Consider the following 19,977-nt stretch of genomic DNA (forward strand, 5'->3'; position numbering starts at 1 on the left):
TAGCGCGATCGGCTGTTAACCGAAAGGTTGGAGGTACGAGCCTACCCGGTGGAGGTGCGGCGCTTTTTTTTCTTTGGGCTGATAGCTTTGAAGATATGTTCTGATGGTGGTGAGAGTGGAGCACGACTGTCTCCTTGCGCAATTGGCTAGCGCGATCGGCTGTTAACCGAGAGGTTGGAGGTTGGAGCCCACCCGGTGGTGGTGCGGCGATTTTTTTCCTTTTGGCTGATAGCTCTGAAGAAATGTTCTGACGGTGGTGAGAGTGGAGCACGATTGTCTCCATGGCGCAATTGGCTATGCGATCGGCTGTTAACTGAAAGGTTGGAGGTTCGAGTCCTCCCGGGAGTGGTGTATTGCTTTTTTTTCTTTGGGCTGATAGCTTTGAAAATATGTTCTGATGGTGGTGAGAGTGGAGCACGACTGTCTCCGTGGCGCAATTGGCTAGCGCGATCGGCTGTTAACCGAAAGTTTGGAGGTACGAGCCCACCCGGTGGTGGTGTGGCGCTTTTTTTTCTTTGGGCTGATAGCTCTGAAGAAATGTTCTGACGGTGGTGAGAGTGGAGCACGACTGTCTTCGTGGCGCAATTGGCTATGCGATCGGCTGTTAACTGAAAGGCTGCAGGTTGGAGCCGTCCCGGGAGTGGTGTGTTGCTTTTTTTTTATTTGGGCTGATAGCTTTGAAGATATGTTCTCATGGTGGTGAGAGTGGAGCAGGACTGTCTCCGTGGCGCAATTGGCTAGCGCGATTGGTGTTAACCGAGAGGTTGGAGGTACGAGCCCACCCGGTGGAGGTGCGGCGCTTTTTTTTCTTTGGCCTGATAGCTTTGAAGATATGTCCTGATGGTGGTGAGAGTGGAGCACGATTGTCTCCGTGGCGCAATTGGCTAGTGCGATCGGCTGTTAACCGAGAGGTCTGAGGTTCCAGCCCTCCCGGGAGTGCTGTGTTGCTTTTCTTGGGCTGATAGCTTAGAAGATATGTTCTGATGGTGGTGAGAGTGGAGCATGACTGTCTCCGTGGCGCAATTTGCTATCGCGATCGGCTGTTAACCGAAATGTTGGAGGTACGAGCCCACATGGTGGTGGTGCGGCACTTTTTTTTCTTTGGGCTGATATCTCTGAAGAAATGTTCTGACGGTGGTGAGAGTGGAGCACGCCTGTCTCCGTGGCGCAATTGGCTATGCGAAAAGCTGTTAACAGGAAGGTTGGAGGTTCGAGCCCTCCCGGGAGTGGTGTGTAGCTTTTTTTTCTTTGGGCTGATAGCTTTGAAGATATGTTCTCATGGTGGTGAGAGTGGAGCAGGACTGTCTCCGTGGCGCAATTGGCTAGCGCGATTGGCTGTTACCGAGAGGTTGGAGGTACGAGCCCACCCGGTGTTGGTGCAGTGCTTTTTTTTCTTTGGGCTGATAGCTTTGAAGAAATGTTCTGATGGTGGTGAGAGTGGAGCACGACTGTCTCCGTGGCGCAATTGGCTAGCGCGGTCGGCTGTTAACCGACAGGTTGGAGGTTCGAGCCCTCCCGGGTGTGGTGTGTTGCTTTTTTTGGGCTGATAGCTTAGAAGATATGTTCTGATGGTGGTGAGAGGGGAGCACGACTGTCTCCGTGGCGCAATTTGCTATCGCGATCGGCTGTTAACCGAAAGGTTGGAGGTACGAGCCCACATGGTGGTGGTGCGGCACTTTTTTTTTCTTTGGGCTGATAGCTCTGAAGAAATGTTCTGACGGTGGTGAGAGTGGAGCACGACTGTCGCCGTGGCGCAATTGGCTATGCGAAAGGCTGTTAACAGGAAGGTTGGAGGTTCGAGCCCTCCCGGGAGTGGTGTGTTGCTTTTTTTTCTTTGGGCTGATAGCTTTGAAGATATGTTTTCATGGTGGTGAGAGTGGAGCAGGACTGTCTCCGTGGCGCAATTGGCTAGCGTGATTGGCTGTTACCGAGAGGTTGGAGGTACGAGCCCACCCGGTGGTGGTGCGGCGCTTTTTTTTCTTTGGGCTGATAGCTTTGAAGAAATGTTCTGATGGTGGTGAGAGTGGAGCACGACTGTCTCCGTGGCGCAATTGGCTAGCGCGGTCGGCTGTTAACCGACAGGTTGGAGGTTCGAGCCCTCCCGGGAGTGGTGTGTTGCTTTTTTTGGGCTGATAGCTTAGATGTTATGTTCTGATGGTGGTGAGAGTGGAGCACGACTGTCTCCGTCGCGCAATTTGCTATCGCGATCGGCTGTTAACCGAAAGGTTGGAGGTACGAGCCCACATGGTGGTGGTGCGGCACTTTTTTTTTCTTTGGGCTGATAGCACTGAAGAAATGTTCTGACGGTGGTGTGAGTGGAGCACGACTGTCTCCGTGGCGCAATTGGCTAGCGCCATCGGCTGTTAACCGAAAGGTTGGAGGTTCGAGCCCTCCCGGGAGTGGTGTGTTGCTTTTTTTATTTTGGGCTTAGAGCTTTGAAAATATGTTCTGAAGGTGGTGAGTGTGGAGCTGGACTGTCTCCGTGGCGCAATTGGCTAGCGCGATCGGCTGTTAACCGAAAGGTTGGAGGTACGAGCCTACCCGGTGGAGGTGCGGCGCTTTTTTTTCTTTGGGCTGATAGCTTTGAAGATATGTTCTGATGGTGGTGAGAGTGGAGCACGACTGTCTCCTTGCGCAATTGGCTAGCGCGATCGTCTGTTAACCGAGAGGTTGGAGGTTGGAGCCCACCTGGTGGTGGTGCGGCGATTTTTTTCCTTTTGGCTGATAGCTCTGAAGAAATGTTCTGACGGTGGTGAGAGTGGAGCACGATTGTCTCCATGGCGCAATTGGCTATGCGATCGGCTGTTAACTGAAAGGTTGGAGGTTCGAGTCCTCCCGGGAGTGGTGTATTGCTTTTTGTTCTTTGGGCTGATAGCTTTGAAAATATGTTCTGATGGTGGGGAGAGTGGAGCACGACTGTCTCCGTGGCGCAATTGGCTAGCGCGATCGGCTGTTAACTGAAAGTTTGGAGGTACGAGCCCACCCGGTGGTGGTGTGGCGCTTTTTTTTCTTTGGGCTGATAGCTCTGAAGAAATGTTCTGACGGTGGTGAGAGTGGAGCACGACTGTCTTCGTGGCGCAATTGGCTATGCGATCGGCTGTTAACTGAAAGGCTGGAGGTTGGAGCCCTCCCGGGAGTGGTGTGTTGCTTTTTTTTTCTTTGGGCTGATAGCTTTGAAGATATGTTCTCATGGTGGTGAGAGTGGAGCAGGACTGTCTCCGTGGCGCAATTGGCTAGCGCGATTGGTGTTAACTGAGAGGTTGGAGGTACGAGCCCACCCGGTGGAGGTGCGGCGCTTTTTTTTCTTTGGCCTGATAGCTTTGAAATTATGTCCTGATGGTGGTGAGAGTGGAGCACGATTGTCTCCGTGGCGCAATTGGCTAGTGCGATCGGCTGTTAACCGAGAGGTCTGAGGTTCCAGCCCTCCCGGGAGTGCTGTGTTGCTTTTTTTGGGCTGATAGCTTAGAAGATATGTTCTGTTGGTGGTGAGAGTGGAGCATGACTGTCTCCGTGGCGCAATTTGCTATCGCGATCGGCTGTTAACCGAAATGTTGGAGGTACGAGCCCACATGGTGGTGGTGCGGCACTTTTTTTTCTTTGGGCTGATAGCTCTGAAGAAATGTTCTTACGGTGGTGAGAGTGGAGCACGCCTGTCTCCGTGGCGCAATTGGCTATGCGAAAAGCTGTTAACAGGAAGGTTGGAGGTTCGAGCCCTCCCGGGAGTGGTGTGTTGCTTTTTTTTCTTTGGGCTGATAGCTTTGAAGATATGTTCTCATGGTGGTGAGAGTGGAGCAGGACTGTCTCCGTGGCGCAATTGGCTAGCGCGATTGGCTGTTACCGAGAGGTTGGAGGTACGAGCCCACCCGGTGTTGGTGCGGCGCTTTTTTTTCTTTGGGCTGATAGCTTTGAAGAAATGTTCTGATGGTGGTGAGAGTGGAGCACGACTGTCTCCGTGGCGCAATTGGCTAGCGCGGTCGGCTGTTAACCGACAGGTTGGAGGTTCGAGCCCTCCCGGGTGTGGTGTGTTGCTTTTTTTGGGCTGATAGCTTAGAAGATATGTTCTGATGGTGGTGAGAGGGGAGCACGACTGTCTTCGTGGCGCAATTGGCTATGCGATCGGCTGTTAACTGAAAGGCTGCAGGTTGGAGCCGTCCCGGGAGTGGTGTGTTGCTTTTTTTTTATTTGGGCTGATAGCTTTGAAGATATGTTCTCATGGTGGTGAGAGTGGAGCAGGACTGTCTCCGTGGCGCAATTGGCTAGCGCGATTGGTGTTAACCGAGAGGTTGGAGGTACGAGCCCACCCGGTGGAGGTGCGGCGCTTTTTTTTCTTTGGCCTGATAGCTTTGAAGATATGTCCTGATGGTGGTGAGAGTGGAGCACGATTGTCTCCGTGGCGCAATTGGCTAGTGCGATCGGCTGTTAACCGAGAGGTCTGAGGTTCCAGCCCTCCCGGGAGTGCTGTGTTGCTTTTCTTGGGCTGATAGCTTAGAAGATATGTTCTGATGGTGGTGAGAGTGGAGCATGACTGTCTCCGTGGCGCAATTTGCTATCGCGATCGGCTGTTAACCGAAATGTTGGAGGTACGAGCCCACATGGTGGTGGTGCGGCACTTTTTTTTCTTTGGGCTGATATCTCTGAAGAAATGTTCTGACGGTGGTGAGAGTGGAGCACGCCTGTCTCCGTGGCGCAATTGGCTATGCGAAAAGCTGTTAACAGGAAGGTTGGAGGTTCGAGCCCTCCCGGGAGTGGTGTGTAGCTTTTTTTTCTTTGGGCTGATAGCTTTGAAGATATGTTCTCATGGTGGTGAGAGTGGAGCAGGACTGTCTCCGTGGCGCAATTGGCTAGCGCGATTGGCTGTTACCGAGAGGTTGGAGGTACGAGCCCACCCGGTGTTGGTGCAGTGCTTTTTTTTCTTTGGGCTGATAGCTTTGAAGAAATGTTCTGATGGTGGTGAGAGTGGAGCACGACTGTCTCCGTGGCGCAATTGGCTAGCGCGGTCGGCTGTTAACCGACAGGTTGGAGGTTCGAGCCCTCCCGGGTGTGGTGTGTTGCTTTTTTTGGGCTGATAGCTTAGAAGATATGTTCTGATGGTGGTGAGAGGGGAGCACGACTGTCTCCGTGGCGCAATTTGCTATCGCGATCGGCTGTTAACCGAAAGGTTGGAGGTACGAGCCCACATGGTGGTGGTGCGGCACTTTTTTTTTCTTTGGGCTGATAGCTCTGAAGAAATGTTCTGACGGTGGTGAGAGTGGAGCACGACTGTCGCCGTGGCGCAATTGGCTATGCGAAAGGCTGTTAACAGGAAGGTTGGAGGTTCGAGCCCTCCCGGGAGTGGTGTGTTGCTTTTTTTTCTTTGGGCTGATAGCTTTGAAGATATGTTTTCATGGTGGTGAGAGTGGAGCAGGACTGTCTCCGTGGCGCAATTGGCTAGCGTGATTGGCTGTTACCGAGAGGTTGGAGGTACGAGCCCACCCGGTGGTGGTGCGGCGCTTTTTTTTCTTTGGGCTGATAGCTTTGAAGAAATGTTCTGATGGTGGTGAGAGTGGAGCACGACTGTCTCCGTGGCGCAATTGGCTAGCGCGGTCGGCTGTTAACCGACAGGTTGGAGGTTCGAGCCCTCCCGGGAGTGGTGTGTTGCTTTTTTTGGGCTGATAGCTTAGATGTTATGTTCTGATGGTGGTGAGAGTGGAGCACGACTGTCTCCGTCGCGCAATTTGCTATCGCGATCGGCTGTTAACCGAAAGGTTGGAGGTACGAGCCCACATGGTGGTGGTGCGGCACTTTTTTTTTCTTTGGGCTGATAGCACTGAAGAAATGTTCTGACGGTGGTGTGAGTGGAGCACGACTGTCTCCGTGGCGCAATTGGCTAGCGCCATCGGCTGTTAACCGAAAGGTTGGAGGTTCGAGCCCTCCCGGGAGTGGTGTGTTGCTTTTTTTATTTTGGGCTTAGAGCTTTGAAAATATGTTCTGAAGGTGGTGAGTGTGGAGCTGGACTGTCTCCGTGGCGCAATTGGCTAGCGCGATCGGCTGTTAACCGAAAGGTTGGAGGTACGAGCCTACCCGGTGGAGGTGCGGCGCTTTTTTTTCTTTGGGCTGATAGCTTTGAAGATATGTTCTGATGGTGGTGAGAGTGGAGCACGACTGTCTCCTTGCGCAATTGGCTAGCGCGATCGTCTGTTAACCGAGAGGTTGGAGGTTGGAGCCCACCTGGTGGTGGTGCGGCGATTTTTTTCCTTTTGGCTGATAGCTCTGAAGAAATGTTCTGACGGTGGTGAGAGTGGAGCACGATTGTCTCCATGGCGCAATTGGCTATGCGATCGGCTGTTAACTGAAAGGTTGGAGGTTCGAGTCCTCCCGGGAGTGGTGTATTGCTTTTTGTTCTTTGGGCTGATAGCTTTGAAAATATGTTCTGATGGTGGGGAGAGTGGAGCACGACTGTCTCCGTGGCGCAATTGGCTAGCGCGATCGGCTGTTAACTGAAAGTTTGGAGGTACGAGCCCACCCGGTGGTGGTGTGGCGCTTTTTTTTCTTTGGGCTGATAGCTCTGAAGAAATGTTCTGACGGTGGTGAGAGTGGAGCACGACTGTCTTCGTGGCGCAATTGGCTATGCGATCGGCTGTTAACTGAAAGGCTGGAGGTTGGAGCCCTCCCGGGAGTGGTGTGTTGCTTTTTTTTTCTTTGGGCTGATAGCTTTGAAGATATGTTCTCATGGTGGTGAGAGTGGAGCAGGACTGTCTCCGTGGCGCAATTGGCTAGCGCGATTGGTGTTAACTGAGAGGTTGGAGGTACGAGCCCACCCGGTGGAGGTGCGGCGCTTTTTTTTCTTTGGCCTGATAGCTTTGAAATTATGTCCTGATGGTGGTGAGAGTGGAGCACGATTGTCTCCGTGGCGCAATTGGCTAGTGCGATCGGCTGTTAACCGAGAGGTCTGAGGTTCCAGCCCTCCCGGGAGTGCTGTGTTGCTTTTTTTGGGCTGATAGCTTAGAAGATATGTTCTGTTGGTGGTGAGAGTGGAGCATGACTGTCTCCGTGGCGCAATTTGCTATCGCGATCGGCTGTTAACCGAAATGTTGGAGGTACGAGCCCACATGGTGGTGGTGCGGCACTTTTTTTTCTTTGGGCTGATAGCTCTGAAGAAATGTTCTTACGGTGGTGAGAGTGGAGCACGCCTGTCTCCGTGGCGCAATTGGCTATGCGAAAAGCTGTTAACAGGAAGGTTGGAGGTTCGAGCCCTCCCGGGAGTGGTGTGTTGCTTTTTTTTCTTTGGGCTGATAGCTTTGAAGATATGTTCTCATGGTGGTGAGAGTGGAGCAGGACTGTCTCCGTGGCGCAATTGGCTAGCGCGATTGGCTGTTACCGAGAGGTTGGAGGTACGAGCCCACCCGGTGTTGGTGCGGCGCTTTTTTTTCTTTGGGCTGATAGCTTTGAAGAAATGTTCTGATGGTGGTGAGAGTGGAGCACGACTGTCTCCGTGGCGCAATTGGCTAGCGCGGTCGGCTGTTAACCGACAGGTTGGAGGTTCGAGCCCTCCCGGGTGTGGTGTGTTGCTTTTTTTGGGCTGATAGCTTAGAAGATATGTTCTGATGGTGGTGAGAGGGGAGCACGACTGTCTCCGTGGCGCAATTTGCTATCGCGATCGGCTGTTAACCGAAAGGTTGGAGGTACGAGCCCACATGGTGGTGGTGCGGCACTTTTTTTTTTCTTTGGGCTGATAGCTCTGAAGAAATGTTCTGACGGTGGTGAGAGTGGAGCACGACTGTCGCCGTGGCGCAATTGGCTATGCGAAAGGCTGTTAACAGGAAGGTTGGAGGTTCGAGCCCTCCCGGGAGTGGTGTGTTGCTTTTTTTTCTTTGGGCTGATAGCTTTGAAGATATGTTTTCATGGTGGTGAGAGTGGAGCAGGACTGTCTCCGTGGCGCAATTGGCTAGCGCGATTGGCTGTTACCGAGAGGTAGGAGGTACGAGCCCACCCGGTGGTGGTGCGGCGCTTTTTTTTCTTTGGGCTGATAGCTTTGAAGAAATGTTCTGATGGTGGTGAGAGTGGAGCACGACTGTCTCCGTGGCGCAATTGGCTAGCGCGGTCGGCTGTTAACCGACAGGTTGGAGGTTCGAGCCCTCCCGGGAGGGGTGTGTTGCTTTTTTTATTTTGGACTGATAGCTTTGAAAATATGTTTTGATGGTGGTGAGTGTGAAGCAGGACTGTCTCCGTGACGCAATTGGCTAGCGCGATCGGCTGTTAACCGAAAGGTTGGAGGTACGAGTCCACCCGGTGGACGTGCGGCGCTTTTTTTTCTTTGGCCTGATAGCTTTGAAGATATGTCCTGAAGGTGGTGAGAGTGGAGCACGACTGTCTCCATGGCGCAAGTGGCTATGCGATCGGCTGTTAACTGAAAGGTTGGAGGTTCCAGCTCTCCCGGGAGTGGTGTGTTGCTTTTTTGGGGCTGATAGCTTAGAAGATATGTTCTGATAGTGGTGAGAGTGGAGCACGACTGTCTCCGTGGCGCAATTCGCTATCGCGATCGGCTGTTAACCGAAAGGTTGGAGGTACGAGCCCACACGGTGGTGGTGCGGCACTTTTTTTTTCTTAGGGCTGATAGCTCTGAAGAAATGTTCTGACGGTGGTGAGAGTGGAGCACGACTGTCTCCGTGGCGCAATTGGCTATGCGAAAGGCTGTTAACCGGAAGGTTGGAGGTTCGAGCCCTCCCGGGAGTGGTGTGTTGCTTTTTTTTGGGCTGATAGCTTTGAAGATATGTTCTGATGGTGGTGAGAGTGGAGCAGGACTGTCTCCGTGACAAATTGGCTAGCGCGATCGGCTGTTAACCGAAAGGTTGGAGGTACGAGCCCACCCGGTGGAGGTGCGGCGCTTTTTTTCTTTGGGCTGATAGCTTGGAAGATATGTCCTGATGGTGGTGAGAGTGGAGAACGACTGTCTCCGTGGCGCAATTGGCTAGCGCGATCGGCTGTTAACCGAGAGGTTGGAGGTACGAGCCCACCCGTTGGTGGTGCGGCGCTTTTTTTTCTTTGGGCTGATAGCTTTGAAGAAATGTTCTGATGGTGGTGAGAGTGGAGCACGACTGTCTCCGTGGTGCAATTGGCTAGCGCGGTCGGCTGTTAACCAAAAGGTTGGAGGTTCGAGCCTTCCCGGGAGTGGTGTGTAGCTTTTTTTTATTTTGGGCTGATAGCTTTGAAAATATGTTTTGATGGTGGTGAGTGTGGAGCAGGACTGTCTCCGTGACGCATTTGGCTAGCGCGATCGGCTGTTAACCGAAAGGTTGGAGGTACGAGCCCACCCGGTGGAGGTGCGGCGCTTTTTTTTCTTTGGACTGATAGCTTTGAAGATATATCCTGATGGTGGTGAGAGTGGAGCACGACTGTCTCCTTGCGCAATTGGCTAGCGCGATCGTCTGTTAACCGAGAGGTTGGAGGTTGGAGCCCACCTGGTGGTGGTGCGGCGATTTTTTTCCTTTTGGCTGATAGCTCTGAAGAAATGTTCTGACGGTGGTGAGAGTGGAGCACGATTGTCTCCATGGCGCAATTGGCTATGCGATCGGCTGTTAACTGAAAGGTTGGAGGTTCGAGTCCTCCCGGGAGTGGTGTATTGCTTTTTTTTCTTTGGGCTGATAGCTTTGAAAATATGTTCTGATGGTGGGGAGAGTTGAGCACGACTGTCTCCGTGGCGCAATTGGCTAGCGCGATCGGCTGTTAACTGAAAGTTTGGAGGTACGAGCCCACCCGGTGGTGGTGTGGCGCTTTTTTTTCTTTGGGCTGATAGCTCTGAAGAAATGTTCTGACGGTGGTGAGAGTGGAGCACGACTGTCTTCGTGGCGCAATTGGCTATGCGATCGGCTGTTAACTGAAAGGCTGGAGGTTGGAGCCCTCCCGGGAGTGGTGTGTTGCTTTTTTTTTCTTTGGGCTGATAGCTTTGAAGATATGTTCTCATGGTGGTGAGAGTGGAGCAGGACTGTCTCCGTGGCGCAATTGGCTAGCGCGATTGGTGTTAACCGAGAGGTTGGAGGTACGAGCCCACCCGGTGGAGGTGCGGCGCTTTTTTTTCTTTGGCCTGATAGCTTTGAAAATATGTCCTGATGGTGGTGAGAGTGGAGCACGATTGTCTCCGTGGCGCAATTGGCTAGTGCGATCGGCTGTTAACCGAGAGGTCTGAGGTTCCAGCCCTCCCGGGAGTGCTGTGTTGCTTTTTTTGGGCTGATAGCTTAGAAGATATGTTCTGATGGTGGTGAGAGTGGAGCATGACTGTCTCCGTGGCGCAATTTGCTATCGCGATCGGCTGTTAACCGAAATGTTGGAGGTACGAGCCCACATGGTGGTGGTGCGGCACTTTTTTTTCTTTGGGCTGATAGCTCTGAAGAAATGTTCTTACGGTGGTGAGAGTGGAGCACGCCTGTCTCCGTGGCGCAATTGGCTATGCGAAAAGCTGTTAACAGGAAGGTTGGAGGTTCGAGCCCTCCCGGGAGTGGTGTGTTGCTTTTTTTTCTTTGGGCTGATAGATTTGAAGATATGTTCTCATGGTGGTGAGAGTGGAGCAGGACTGTCTCCGTGGCGCAATTGGCTAGCGCGATTGGCTGTTACCGAGAGGTTGGAGGTACGAGCCCACCCGGTGTTGGTGCGGCGCTTTTTTTTCTTTGGGCTGATAGCTTTGAAGAAATGTTCTGATGGTGGTGAGAGTGGAGTACGACTGTCTCCGTGGCGCAATTGGCTAGCGCGGTCGGCTGTTAACCGACAGGTTGGAGGTTCGAGCCCTCCCGGGTGTGGTGTGTTGCTTTTTTTTGGGCTGATAGCTTAGAAGATATGTTCTGATGGTGGTGAGAGGGGAGCACGACTGTCTCCGTGGCGCAATTTGCTATCGCGATCGGCTGTTAACCGAAAGGTTGGAGGTACGAGCCCACATGGTGGTGGTGCGGCACTTTTTTTTTCTTTGAGCTGATAGCTCTGAAGAAATGTTCTGACGGTGGTGAGAGTGGAGCACGACTGTCGCCGTGGCGCAATTGGCTATGCGAAAGGCTGTTAACAGGAAGGTTGGAGGTTCGAGCCCTCCCGGGAGTGGTGTGTTGCTTTTTTTTTTGGGCTGATAGCTTTGAAGATATGTTTTCATGGTGGTGAGAGTGGAGCAGGACTGTCTCCGTGGCGCAATTGGCTAGCGCGATTGGCTGTTACCGAGAGGTAGGAGGTACGAGCCCACCCGGTGGTGGTGCGGCGCTTTTTTTTCTTTGGGCTGATAGCTTTGAAGAAATGTTCTGATGGTGGTGAGAGTGGAGCACGACTGTCTCCGTGGCGCAATTGGCTAGCGCGGTCGGCTGTTAACCGACAGGTTGGAGGTTCGAGCCCTCCCGGGAGTGGTGTGTTGCTTTTTTTTATTTTGGGCTGATAGCTTTGAAAATATGTTTTGATGGTGGTGAGTGTGAAGCAGGACTGTCTCCGTGACGCAATTGGCTAGCGCGATCGGCTGTTAACCGAAAGGTTGGAGGTACGAGTCCACCCGGTGGACGTGCGGCGCTTTTTTTTCTTTGGCCTGATAGCTTTGAAGATATGTCCTGAAGGTGGTGAGAGTGGAGCACGACTGTCTCCATGGCGCAAGTGGCTATGCGATCGGCTGTTAACTGAAAGGTTGGAGGTTCCAGCCCTCCCGGGAGTGGTGTGTTGCTTTTTTTGGGCTGATAGCTTAGAAGATATGTTCTGATAGTGGTGAGAGTGGAGCACGACTGTCTCCGTGGCGCAATTCGCTATCGCAATCGGCTGTTAACCGAAAGGTTGGAGGTACGAGCCCACACGGTGGTGGTGCGGCACTTTTTTTTTCTTAGGGCTGATAGCTCTGAAGAAATGTTCTGACGGTGGTGAGAGTGGAGCACGACTGTCTCCGTGGCGCAATTGGCTATGCGAAAGGCTGTTAACCGGAAGGTTGGAGGTTCGAGCCCTCCCGGGAGTGGTGTGTTGCTTTTTTTTGGGCTGATAGCTTTGAAGATATGTTCTGATGGTGGTGAGAGTGGAGCAGGACTGTCTCCGTGACAAATTGGCTAGCGCGATCGGCTGTTAACCGAAAGGTTGGAGGTACGAGCCCACCCAGTGGAGGTGCGGCGCTTTTTTTCTTTGGGCTGATAGCTTGGAAGATATGTCCTGATGGTGGTGAGAGTGGAGAACGACTGTCTCCGTGGCGCAATTGGCTAGCGCGATCGGCTGTTAACCGAGAGGTTGGAGGTACGAGCCTTCCCGGGAGTGGTGTGTAGCTTTTTTTTATTTTGGGCTGATAGCTTTGAAAATATGTTTTGATGGTGGTGAGTGTGGAGCAGGACTGTCTCCGTGACGCATTTGGCTAGCGCGATCGGCTGTTAACCGAAAGGTTGGAGGTACGAGCCCACCCGGTGGAGGTGCGGCGCTTTTTTTTCTTTGGACTGATAGCTTTGAAGATATGTCCTGATGGTGGTGAGAGTGGAGCACGACTGTCTTCGTGGCGTAATTGGCTAGCGAGATCGGCTGTTAACCGAGAGGTTGGAGGTTCGAGCCCACCCGGTGGTGATGCGGCGATTTTTTACCTTTGGGCTGATAGCTCTGAAAAAATGTTCTGACGGTGGTGAGAGTGGAGCACGACTGTCTCCGTGGCGCAATTGGCTATGCGAAAGGCTGTTAACCGGAAGGTTGGAGGTACGAGTCCACCCGGTGGTGGTGCGGCGCTTTTTTTTCTTTGGGCTGATCGCTTTGAAGATATGTTCTGATGGTGGTGAGAGTGGAGCACGACTGTCTTCGTGGCGCAATAGGCTAGCGCGATCGGCTCTTAACCGACAGGTTGGAGGTACGAGCCCTCCAAGGAGTGGTGTGTTGCTTTTTATTCTTTGGGCTGATAGCTTTGAAGATATGTTCTGATGGTGGTGAGAGTGGAGCATGACTGTCTCCGTGGCGCAATCGGCTAGCGCGATCGGCTGTTAACTGAAAGGTTAGAGGTACGAGCCCACCCGGTGGTGGTGCGGCGCTTTTTTTTGGGCTCATAGCTCTGAAGAAATGTTCTGACAAAGGTGTGAGTGGAGCACGACTGTCTCCGTGGCGCAATTGGCTAGCGCGATCGGCTGTTAACCGAAAGGTTGGAGGTTCGAGCCCTCCCGGGAGTGGTGTGTTGCTTTTTTATTTTGGGCTGATAGCTTTGAAAATATGTTTTGATGGTGGTGAGAGTGGAGCACGACTGTCTCCTTGCGCAATTGGCTAGCGCGATCGTCTGTTAACCGAGAGGTTGGAGGTTGGAGCCCACCCGGTGGTGGTGCGGCGATTTTTTTCCTTTTGGCTGATAGCTCTGAAGAAATGTTCTGACGGTGGTGAGAGTGGAGCACGATTGTCTCCATGGCACAATTGGCTATGCGATCGGCTGTTAACTGAAAGGTTGGAGGTTCGAGTCCTCCCGGGAGTGGTGTATTGCTTTTTTTTCTTTGGGCTGATAGCTTTGAAAATATGTTCTGATGGTGGGGAGAGTGGAGCACGACTGTCTCCGTGGCGCAATTGGCTAGCGCGATCGGCTGTTAACTGAAAGTTTGGAGGTACGAGCCCACCCGGTGGTGGTGTGGCGCTTTTTTTTCTTTGGGCTGATAGCTCTGAAGAAATGTTCTGACGGTGGTGAGAGTGGAGCACGACTGTCTTCGTGGCGCAATTGGCTATGCGATCGGCTGTTAACTGAAAGGCTGGAGGTTGGAGCCCTCCCGGGAGTGGTGTGTTGCTTTTTTTTTCTTTGGGCTGATAGCTTTGAAAATATGTTTTGATGGTGGTGAGTGTGAAGCAGGACTGTCTCCGTTACGCAATTTGCTAGCGCGATCGGCTGTTAACCGAAAGGTTGGAGGTACGAGCCCACCCGGTGGTGGTGCGGCGCTTTTTTTTCTTTGGGCTGATAGCTTTGAAGAAATGTTCTGATGGTGGTGAGAGTGGAGCACGACTGTCTCCGTGGCGCAATTGGCTAGCGCGGTCGGCTGTTAACCGACAGGTTGGAGGTTCGAGCCCTCCCGGGAGTGGTGTGTTGCTTTTTTTATTTTGCGCTGATAGCTTTGAAAATATGTTTTGATGGTGGTGAGTGTGAAGCAGGACTGTCTCCGTGACGCAATTGGCTAGTGCGGTCGGCTGTTAACCGACAGGTTGGAGGTTCGAGCCCTCCCGGGAGTGGTGTGTTGCTTTTTTTTGGGCTGATAGCTTAGAAGATATGTTCTGATGGTGGTGAGAGGGGAGCACGACTGTCTCCGTGGCGCAATTTGCTATCGCGATCGGCTGTTAACCGAAAGGTTGGAGGTACGAGCCCACATGGTGGTGGTGCGGCACTTTTTTTTTCTTTGGGCTGATAGCTCTGAAGAAATGTTCTGACGGTGGTGAGAGTGGAGCACGACTGTCGCCGTGGCGCAATTGGCTATGCGAAAGGCTGTTAACAGGAAGGTTGGAGGTTCGAGCCCTCCCGGGAGTGGTGTGTTGCTTTTTTTTCTTTGGGCTGATAGCTTTGAAGATATGTTTTCATGGTGGTGAGAGTGGAGCAGGACTGTCTCCGTGGCGCAATTGGCTAGCGCGATTGGCTGTTACCGAGAGGTTGGAGGTACGAGCCCACCCGGTGGTGGTGCGGCGCTTTTTTTTCTTTGGGCTGATAGCTTTGAAGAAATGTTCTGATGGTGGTGAGAGTGGAGCACGACTGTCTCCGTGGCGCAATTGGCTAGCGCGGTCGGCTGTTAACCGACAGGTTGGAGGTTCGAGTCCTCCCGGTAGTGATGTGTTGCTTTTTTTATTTTGGGCTGATAGCTTTGAAAATATGTTTTGATGGTGGTGAGTGTGAAGCAGGACTGTCTCCGTGACGCAATTGGCTAGCGCGATCGGCTGTTAACCGAAAGGTTGGAGGTACGAGTCCACCCGGTGGACGTGCGGCGCTTTTTTTTCTTTGGCCTGATAGCTTTGAAGATATGTCCTGACGGTGGTGAGAGTGGAGCACGACTGTCTCCATGGCGCAAGTGGCTATGCGATCGGCTGTTAACTGAAAGGTTGGAGGTTCCAGCCCTCCCGGGAGTGATGTGTTGCTTTTTTTGGGCTGATAGCTTAGAAGATATGTTCTGATGGTGGTGAGAGTGGAGCACGACAGTCTCCGTGGCGCAATTTGCTATCGCGATCGGCTGTTAACCGAAAGGTTGGAGGTACGAGCCCACACGGTGGTGGTGCGGCACTTTTTTTTTCTTTGGGCTGATAGCTCTGAAGAAATGTTCTGACGGTGGTGAGAGTGGAGCACGACTGTCTCCGTGGCGCAATTGGCTATGCGAAAGGCTGTTAACCGGAAGGTTGGAGGTACGAGTCCACCCGGTGGTGGTGCGGCGCTTTTTTTTCTTTGGGCTGATCGCTTTGAAGATATGTTCTGATGGTGGTGAGAGTGGAGCACGACTGTCTCCGTGGCGCAATAGGCTAGCGCGATCGGCTCTTAACCAAAAGGTTGGAGGTACGAGCCCTCCAAGGAGTGGTGTGTTGCTTTTTATTCTTTGGGCTGATAGCTTTGAAGATATGTTCTGATGGTGGTGAGAGTGGAGCATGACTGTCTCCGTGGCGCAATCGGCTAGCGCGATCGGCTGTTAACTGAAAGGTTAGAGGTACGAGCCCACCCGGTGGTGGTGCGGCGCTTTTTTTTGGGCTGATAGCTCTGAAGAAATGTTCTGACAAAGGTGTGAGTGGAGCACGACTGTCTCCGTGGCGCAATTGGCTAGCGCGATCGGCTGTTAACCGAAAGGTTGGAGGTTCGAGCCCTCCGGGGAGTTGTGTGTTGCTTTTTTTATTTTGGGCTGATAGCTTTGAAAATATGTTTTGATGGTGGTGAGTGTGGAGCAGGACTGTCTCCGTGGCGCAATTGGCTAGCGCGATGGGCTGTTAACCAAAAGGTTGGAGGTACGAGCCTACCCGGTGGAGGTGCGGCGCTTTTTTTTCTTTGGGCTGATAGCTTTGAAGATATGTTCTGATGGTGGAGAGAGTGGAGCACGACTGTCTCCTTGGCGCAATTGGCTAGCGCGATCGGCTGTTAAGCGAGAGGTTGGAGGTTGGAGCCCACCCGGTGGTGGTGCGGCGATTTTTTTCCTTTTGGCTGATAGCTCTGAGAAATGTTCTGACGGTGGTGAGAGTGGAGCACGATTGTCTCCATGGCGCAATTGGCTATGCGATCGGCTGTTAACTGAAAGGTTGGAGGTTCCAGTCCTCCCGGGAGTGGTGTATTGCTTTTTTTTCTTTGGGCTGATAGCTTTGAAGATATGTTCTGATGGTGGTGAGAACGGAGCACGACTGTCTCCGTGGCGCAATTGGCTAGCGCGATCGGCTGTTAACCGAAAGTTTGGAGGTACGAGCCCACCCGGTGGTGGTGCAGCGCTTTTTTTTCTTTGGGCTGATAGCTTTGAAGAAATGTTCTGATGGTGGTGAGAGCGGAGCACGACTGTCTCCGTGGCGCAATTGGCTAGCGCGATCGGCTGTTAACCGAGAGGTTGGAGGTACGAGCCCACCCGTTGGTGGTGCGGCGCTTTTTTTTCTTTTGGCTGATAGCTTTAAAGAAATGTTCTGATGGTGGTGAGAGTGGAGCACCACTGTCTCCGTGGCGCAATTGGCTAGCGCGGTCGGCTGTTAACCAAAAGGTTGGAGGTTCGAGCCCTCCCGGGAGTGGTGTGTAGCTTTTTTCTTATTTTGGGCTGATAGCTTTGAAAATATGTTTTGATGGTGGTGAGTGTGGAGCAGGACTGTCTCCGTGACGCATTTGGCTAGCGCGATCGGCTGTTAACCGAAAGGTTGGAGGTACGAGCCCTCCCGGGAGTGGTGTGTTGCTTTTTTTTGGGCTGATAGCTTAGAAGATATGTTCTGATGGTGGTGAGAGGGGAGCACGACTGTCTCCGTGGCGCAATTTGCTATCGCGATCGGCTGTTAACCGAAAGGTTGGAGGTACGAGCCCACATGGTGGTGGTGCGGCACTTTTTTTTCTTTGGGCTGATAGCTCTGAAGAAATGTTCTGACGGTGGTGAGAGTGGAGCACGACTGTCGCCGTGGCGCAATTGGCTATGCGAAAGGCTGTTAACAGGAAGGTTGGAGGTTCGAGCCCTCCCGGGAGTGGTGTGTTGCTTTTTTTCTTTGGGCTGATAGCTTTGAAGATATGTTTTCATGGTGGTGAGAGTGGAGCAGGACTGTCTCCGTGGCGCAATTGGCTAGCGCGATTGGCTGTTACCGAGAGGTTGGAGGTACGAGCCCACCCGGTGGTGGTGTGGCGCTTTTTTTTCTTTGGGCTGATAGCTTTGAAGAAATGTTCTGATGGTGGTGAGAGTGGAGCACGACTGTCTCCGTGGCGCAATTGGCTAGCGCGGTCGGCTGTTAACCGACAGGTTGGAGGTTCGAGCCCTCCCGGGAGTGGTGTGTTGCTTTTTTATTTTGGGCTGATAGCTTTGAAAATATGTTTTGATGGTGGTGAGTGTGAAGCAGGACTGTCTCCGTGACGCAATTGGCTAGCGCGATCGGCTGTTAAGCGAGAGGTTGGAGGTTGGAGCCCACCCGGTGGTGGTGCGGCGATTTTTTTCCTTTTGGCTGATAGCTCTGAAGAAATGTTCTGACGGTGGTGAGAGTGGAGCACGATTGTCTCCATGGCGCAATTGGCTATGCGATCGGCTGTTAACTGAAAGGTTGGAGGTTCCAGCCCTCCCGGGAGTGGTGTGTTGCTTTTTTTTGGGCTGATAGCTTAGAAGATATGTTCTGATGGTGGTGAGAGTGGAGCACGACTGTCTCCGTGGCGCAATTTGCTATCGCGATCGGCTGTTAACCGAAAGGTTGGAGGTACGAGCCCACACGGTGGTGATGCGGCACTTTTTTTTTCTTTGGGCTGATAGCTCTGAAGAAATGTTCTGACGGTGGTGAGAGTGGAGCACGACTGTCTCCGTGGCGCAATTGGCTATGCGAAAGGCTGTTAACCGGAAGGTTGGAGGTTCGAGCCCTCCCGGGAGTGGTGTGTTGCTTTTTTTCTTTGGGCTGATAGCTTTGAAGATATGTTCTGATGGTGGTGAGAGTGGAGCAGGACTGTCTCCGTGACGCAATTGGCTAGCGCGATCGGCTGTTAACCGAAAGGTTGGAGGTACGAGCCCACCCAGTGGAGGTGCGGCGCTTTTTTTCTTTGGGCTGATAGCTTTGAAGATATGTCCTGATGGTGGTGAGAGTGGAGAACGACTGTCTCCGTGGCGCAATTGGCTAGCGCGATCGGCTGTTAACCGAGAGGTTGGAGGTACGAGCCCACCCGTTGGTGGTGCGGCGCTTTTTTTTCTTTGGGCTGATAGCTTTGAAGAAATGTTCTCATGGTGGTGAGAGTGGAGCACGACTGTCTCCGTGGCGCAATTGGCTATGCGAAAGGCTGTTAACCGGAAGGTTGGAGGTTCGAGCCCTCCCGGGAGTGGTGTGTTGCTTTTTTTCTTTGGGCTGATAGCTTTGAAGATATGTTCTGATGGTGGTGAGAGTGGAGCAGGACTGTCTCCGTGACGCAATTGGCTAGCGCGATTGGCTGTTAACCGAAAGGTTGGAGGTACGAGTCCACCCGGTGGTGGTGCGGCGCTTTTTTTTCTTTGGGCTGATCGCTTTGAAGATATGTTCTGATGGTGGTGAGAGTGGAGCACGACTGTCTCCGTGGCGCAATAGGCTAGCGCGATCGGCTCTTAACCGAAAGGTTGGAGGTACGAGCCCTCCAAGGAGTGGTGTGTTGCTTTTTATTCTTTGGGCTGATAGCTTTGAAGATATGTTCTGATGGTGGTGAGAGTGGAGCATGACTGTCTCCGTGGCGCAATCGGCTAGCGCGATCGGCTGTTAACTGAAAGGTTAGAGGTACGAGCCCACCCGGTGGTGGTGCGGCGCTTTTTTTGGGCTGATAGCTCTGAAGAAATGTTCTGACAAAGGTGTGAGTGGAGCACGACTGTCTCCGTGGCGCAATTGGCTAGCGCGATCGGCTGTTAACCGAAAGGTTGGAGGTTCGAGCCCTCCCGGGAGTGGTGTGTTGCTTTTTTTATTTTGGGCTGATAGCTTTGAAAATATGTTTTGATGGTGGTGAGTGTGGAGCAGGACTGTCTCCGTGGCGCAATTGGCTAGCGCGATGGGCTGTTAACCGAAAGGTTGGAGGTACGAGCCTACCCGGTGGAGGTGCGGCGCTTTTTTTTCTTTGGGCTGATAGCTTTGAAGATATGTTCTGATGGTGGAGAGAGTGGAGCACGACTGTCTCCTTGGCGCAATTGGCTAGCGCGATCGGCTGTTAAGCGAGAGGTTGGAGGTTGGAGCCCACCCGGTGGTGGTGCGGCGATTTTTTTCCTTTTGGCTGATAGCTCTGAAGAAATGTTCTGACGGTGGTGAGAGTGGAGCACGATTGTCTCCATGGCGCATTTGGCTATGCGATCGGCTGTTAACTGAAAGGTTGGAGGTTCCTGTCCTCCCGGGAGTGGTGTGTTGCTTTTTTTATTTTGGGCTGATAGCTTTGAAAATATGTTCTGATGGTGGTGAGTGTGGAGCAGGACTGTCTCCGTGGCGCAATTGGCTAGCGCGATCGGCTGTTAACCGAAAGGTTGGAGGTACGAGCCTACCCGGTGGAGGTGCGGCGCTTTTTTTTCTTTGGGCTGATAGCTTTGAAGATATGTTCTGATGGTGGTGAGAGTGGAGCACGACTGTCTCCTTGCGCAATTGGCTAGCGCGATCGGCTGTTAACCGAGAGGTTGGAGGTTGGAGCCCACCCGGTGGTGGTGCGGCGATTTTTTTCCTTTTGGCTGATAGCTCTGAAGAAATGTTCTGACGGTGGTGAGAGTGGAGCACGATTGTCTCCATGGCGCAATTGGCTATGCGATCGGCTGTTAACTGAAAGGTTGGAGGTTCGAGTCCTCCCGGGAGTGGTGTATTGCTTTTTTTTCTTTGGGCTGATAGCTTTGAAAATATGTTCTGATGGTGGTGAGAGTGGAGCACGACTGTCTCCGTGGCGCAATTGGCTAG

The 19,977-nt window shown here is 52.6% G+C and overlaps 10 non-coding genes across 10 annotated transcripts; all 10 read left to right on the plus strand.

Annotated features, from left to right (window-relative positions):
• Positions 1 to 1,442: 1,442 nt before the first annotated feature.
• TRNAN-GUU (transfer RNA asparagine (anticodon GUU)) lies at positions 1,443 to 1,524 on the plus strand. The gene has a single exon. It is a non-coding gene; the product is annotated as a tRNA-Asn (tRNA).
• Positions 1,525 to 2,033: 509 nt separating this feature from the next.
• Positions 2,034 to 2,110, plus strand: TRNAN-GUU (transfer RNA asparagine (anticodon GUU)). The gene has a single exon. It is a non-coding gene; the product is annotated as a tRNA-Asn (tRNA).
• Positions 2,111 to 3,938: 1,828 nt separating this feature from the next.
• On the plus strand, positions 3,939 to 4,020 carry TRNAN-GUU (transfer RNA asparagine (anticodon GUU)). The gene has a single exon. It is a non-coding gene; the product is annotated as a tRNA-Asn (tRNA).
• A 941-nt stretch (positions 4,021 to 4,961) lies between these two features.
• TRNAN-GUU (transfer RNA asparagine (anticodon GUU)) lies at positions 4,962 to 5,043 on the plus strand. The gene has a single exon. It is a non-coding gene; the product is annotated as a tRNA-Asn (tRNA).
• Positions 5,044 to 5,552: 509 nt separating this feature from the next.
• Positions 5,553 to 5,629, plus strand: TRNAN-GUU (transfer RNA asparagine (anticodon GUU)). The gene has a single exon. It is a non-coding gene; the product is annotated as a tRNA-Asn (tRNA).
• Positions 5,630 to 7,457: 1,828 nt separating this feature from the next.
• On the plus strand, positions 7,458 to 7,539 carry TRNAN-GUU (transfer RNA asparagine (anticodon GUU)). The gene has a single exon. It is a non-coding gene; the product is annotated as a tRNA-Asn (tRNA).
• A 3,738-nt stretch (positions 7,540 to 11,277) lies between these two features.
• On the plus strand, positions 11,278 to 11,354 carry TRNAN-GUU (transfer RNA asparagine (anticodon GUU)). Its single transcript has one exon. It is a non-coding gene; the product is annotated as a tRNA-Asn (tRNA).
• Positions 11,355 to 13,923: 2,569 nt separating this feature from the next.
• TRNAN-GUU (transfer RNA asparagine (anticodon GUU)) lies at positions 13,924 to 14,000 on the plus strand. Its single transcript has one exon. It is a non-coding gene; the product is annotated as a tRNA-Asn (tRNA).
• A 658-nt stretch (positions 14,001 to 14,658) lies between these two features.
• Positions 14,659 to 14,735, plus strand: TRNAN-GUU (transfer RNA asparagine (anticodon GUU)). The gene has a single exon. It is a non-coding gene; the product is annotated as a tRNA-Asn (tRNA).
• A 2,570-nt stretch (positions 14,736 to 17,305) lies between these two features.
• Positions 17,306 to 17,382, plus strand: TRNAN-GUU (transfer RNA asparagine (anticodon GUU)). Its single transcript has one exon. It is a non-coding gene; the product is annotated as a tRNA-Asn (tRNA).
• Positions 17,383 to 19,977: the final 2,595 nt, after the last annotated feature.

The sequence above is a fragment of the Rhipicephalus microplus genome, unplaced genomic scaffold (assembly GCF_043290135.1).
Source record: "Rhipicephalus microplus isolate Deutch F79 unplaced genomic scaffold, USDA_Rmic scaffold_13, whole genome shotgun sequence".
Taxonomy (NCBI): Eukaryota; Metazoa; Arthropoda; class Arachnida; order Ixodida; family Ixodidae; genus Rhipicephalus; species Rhipicephalus microplus.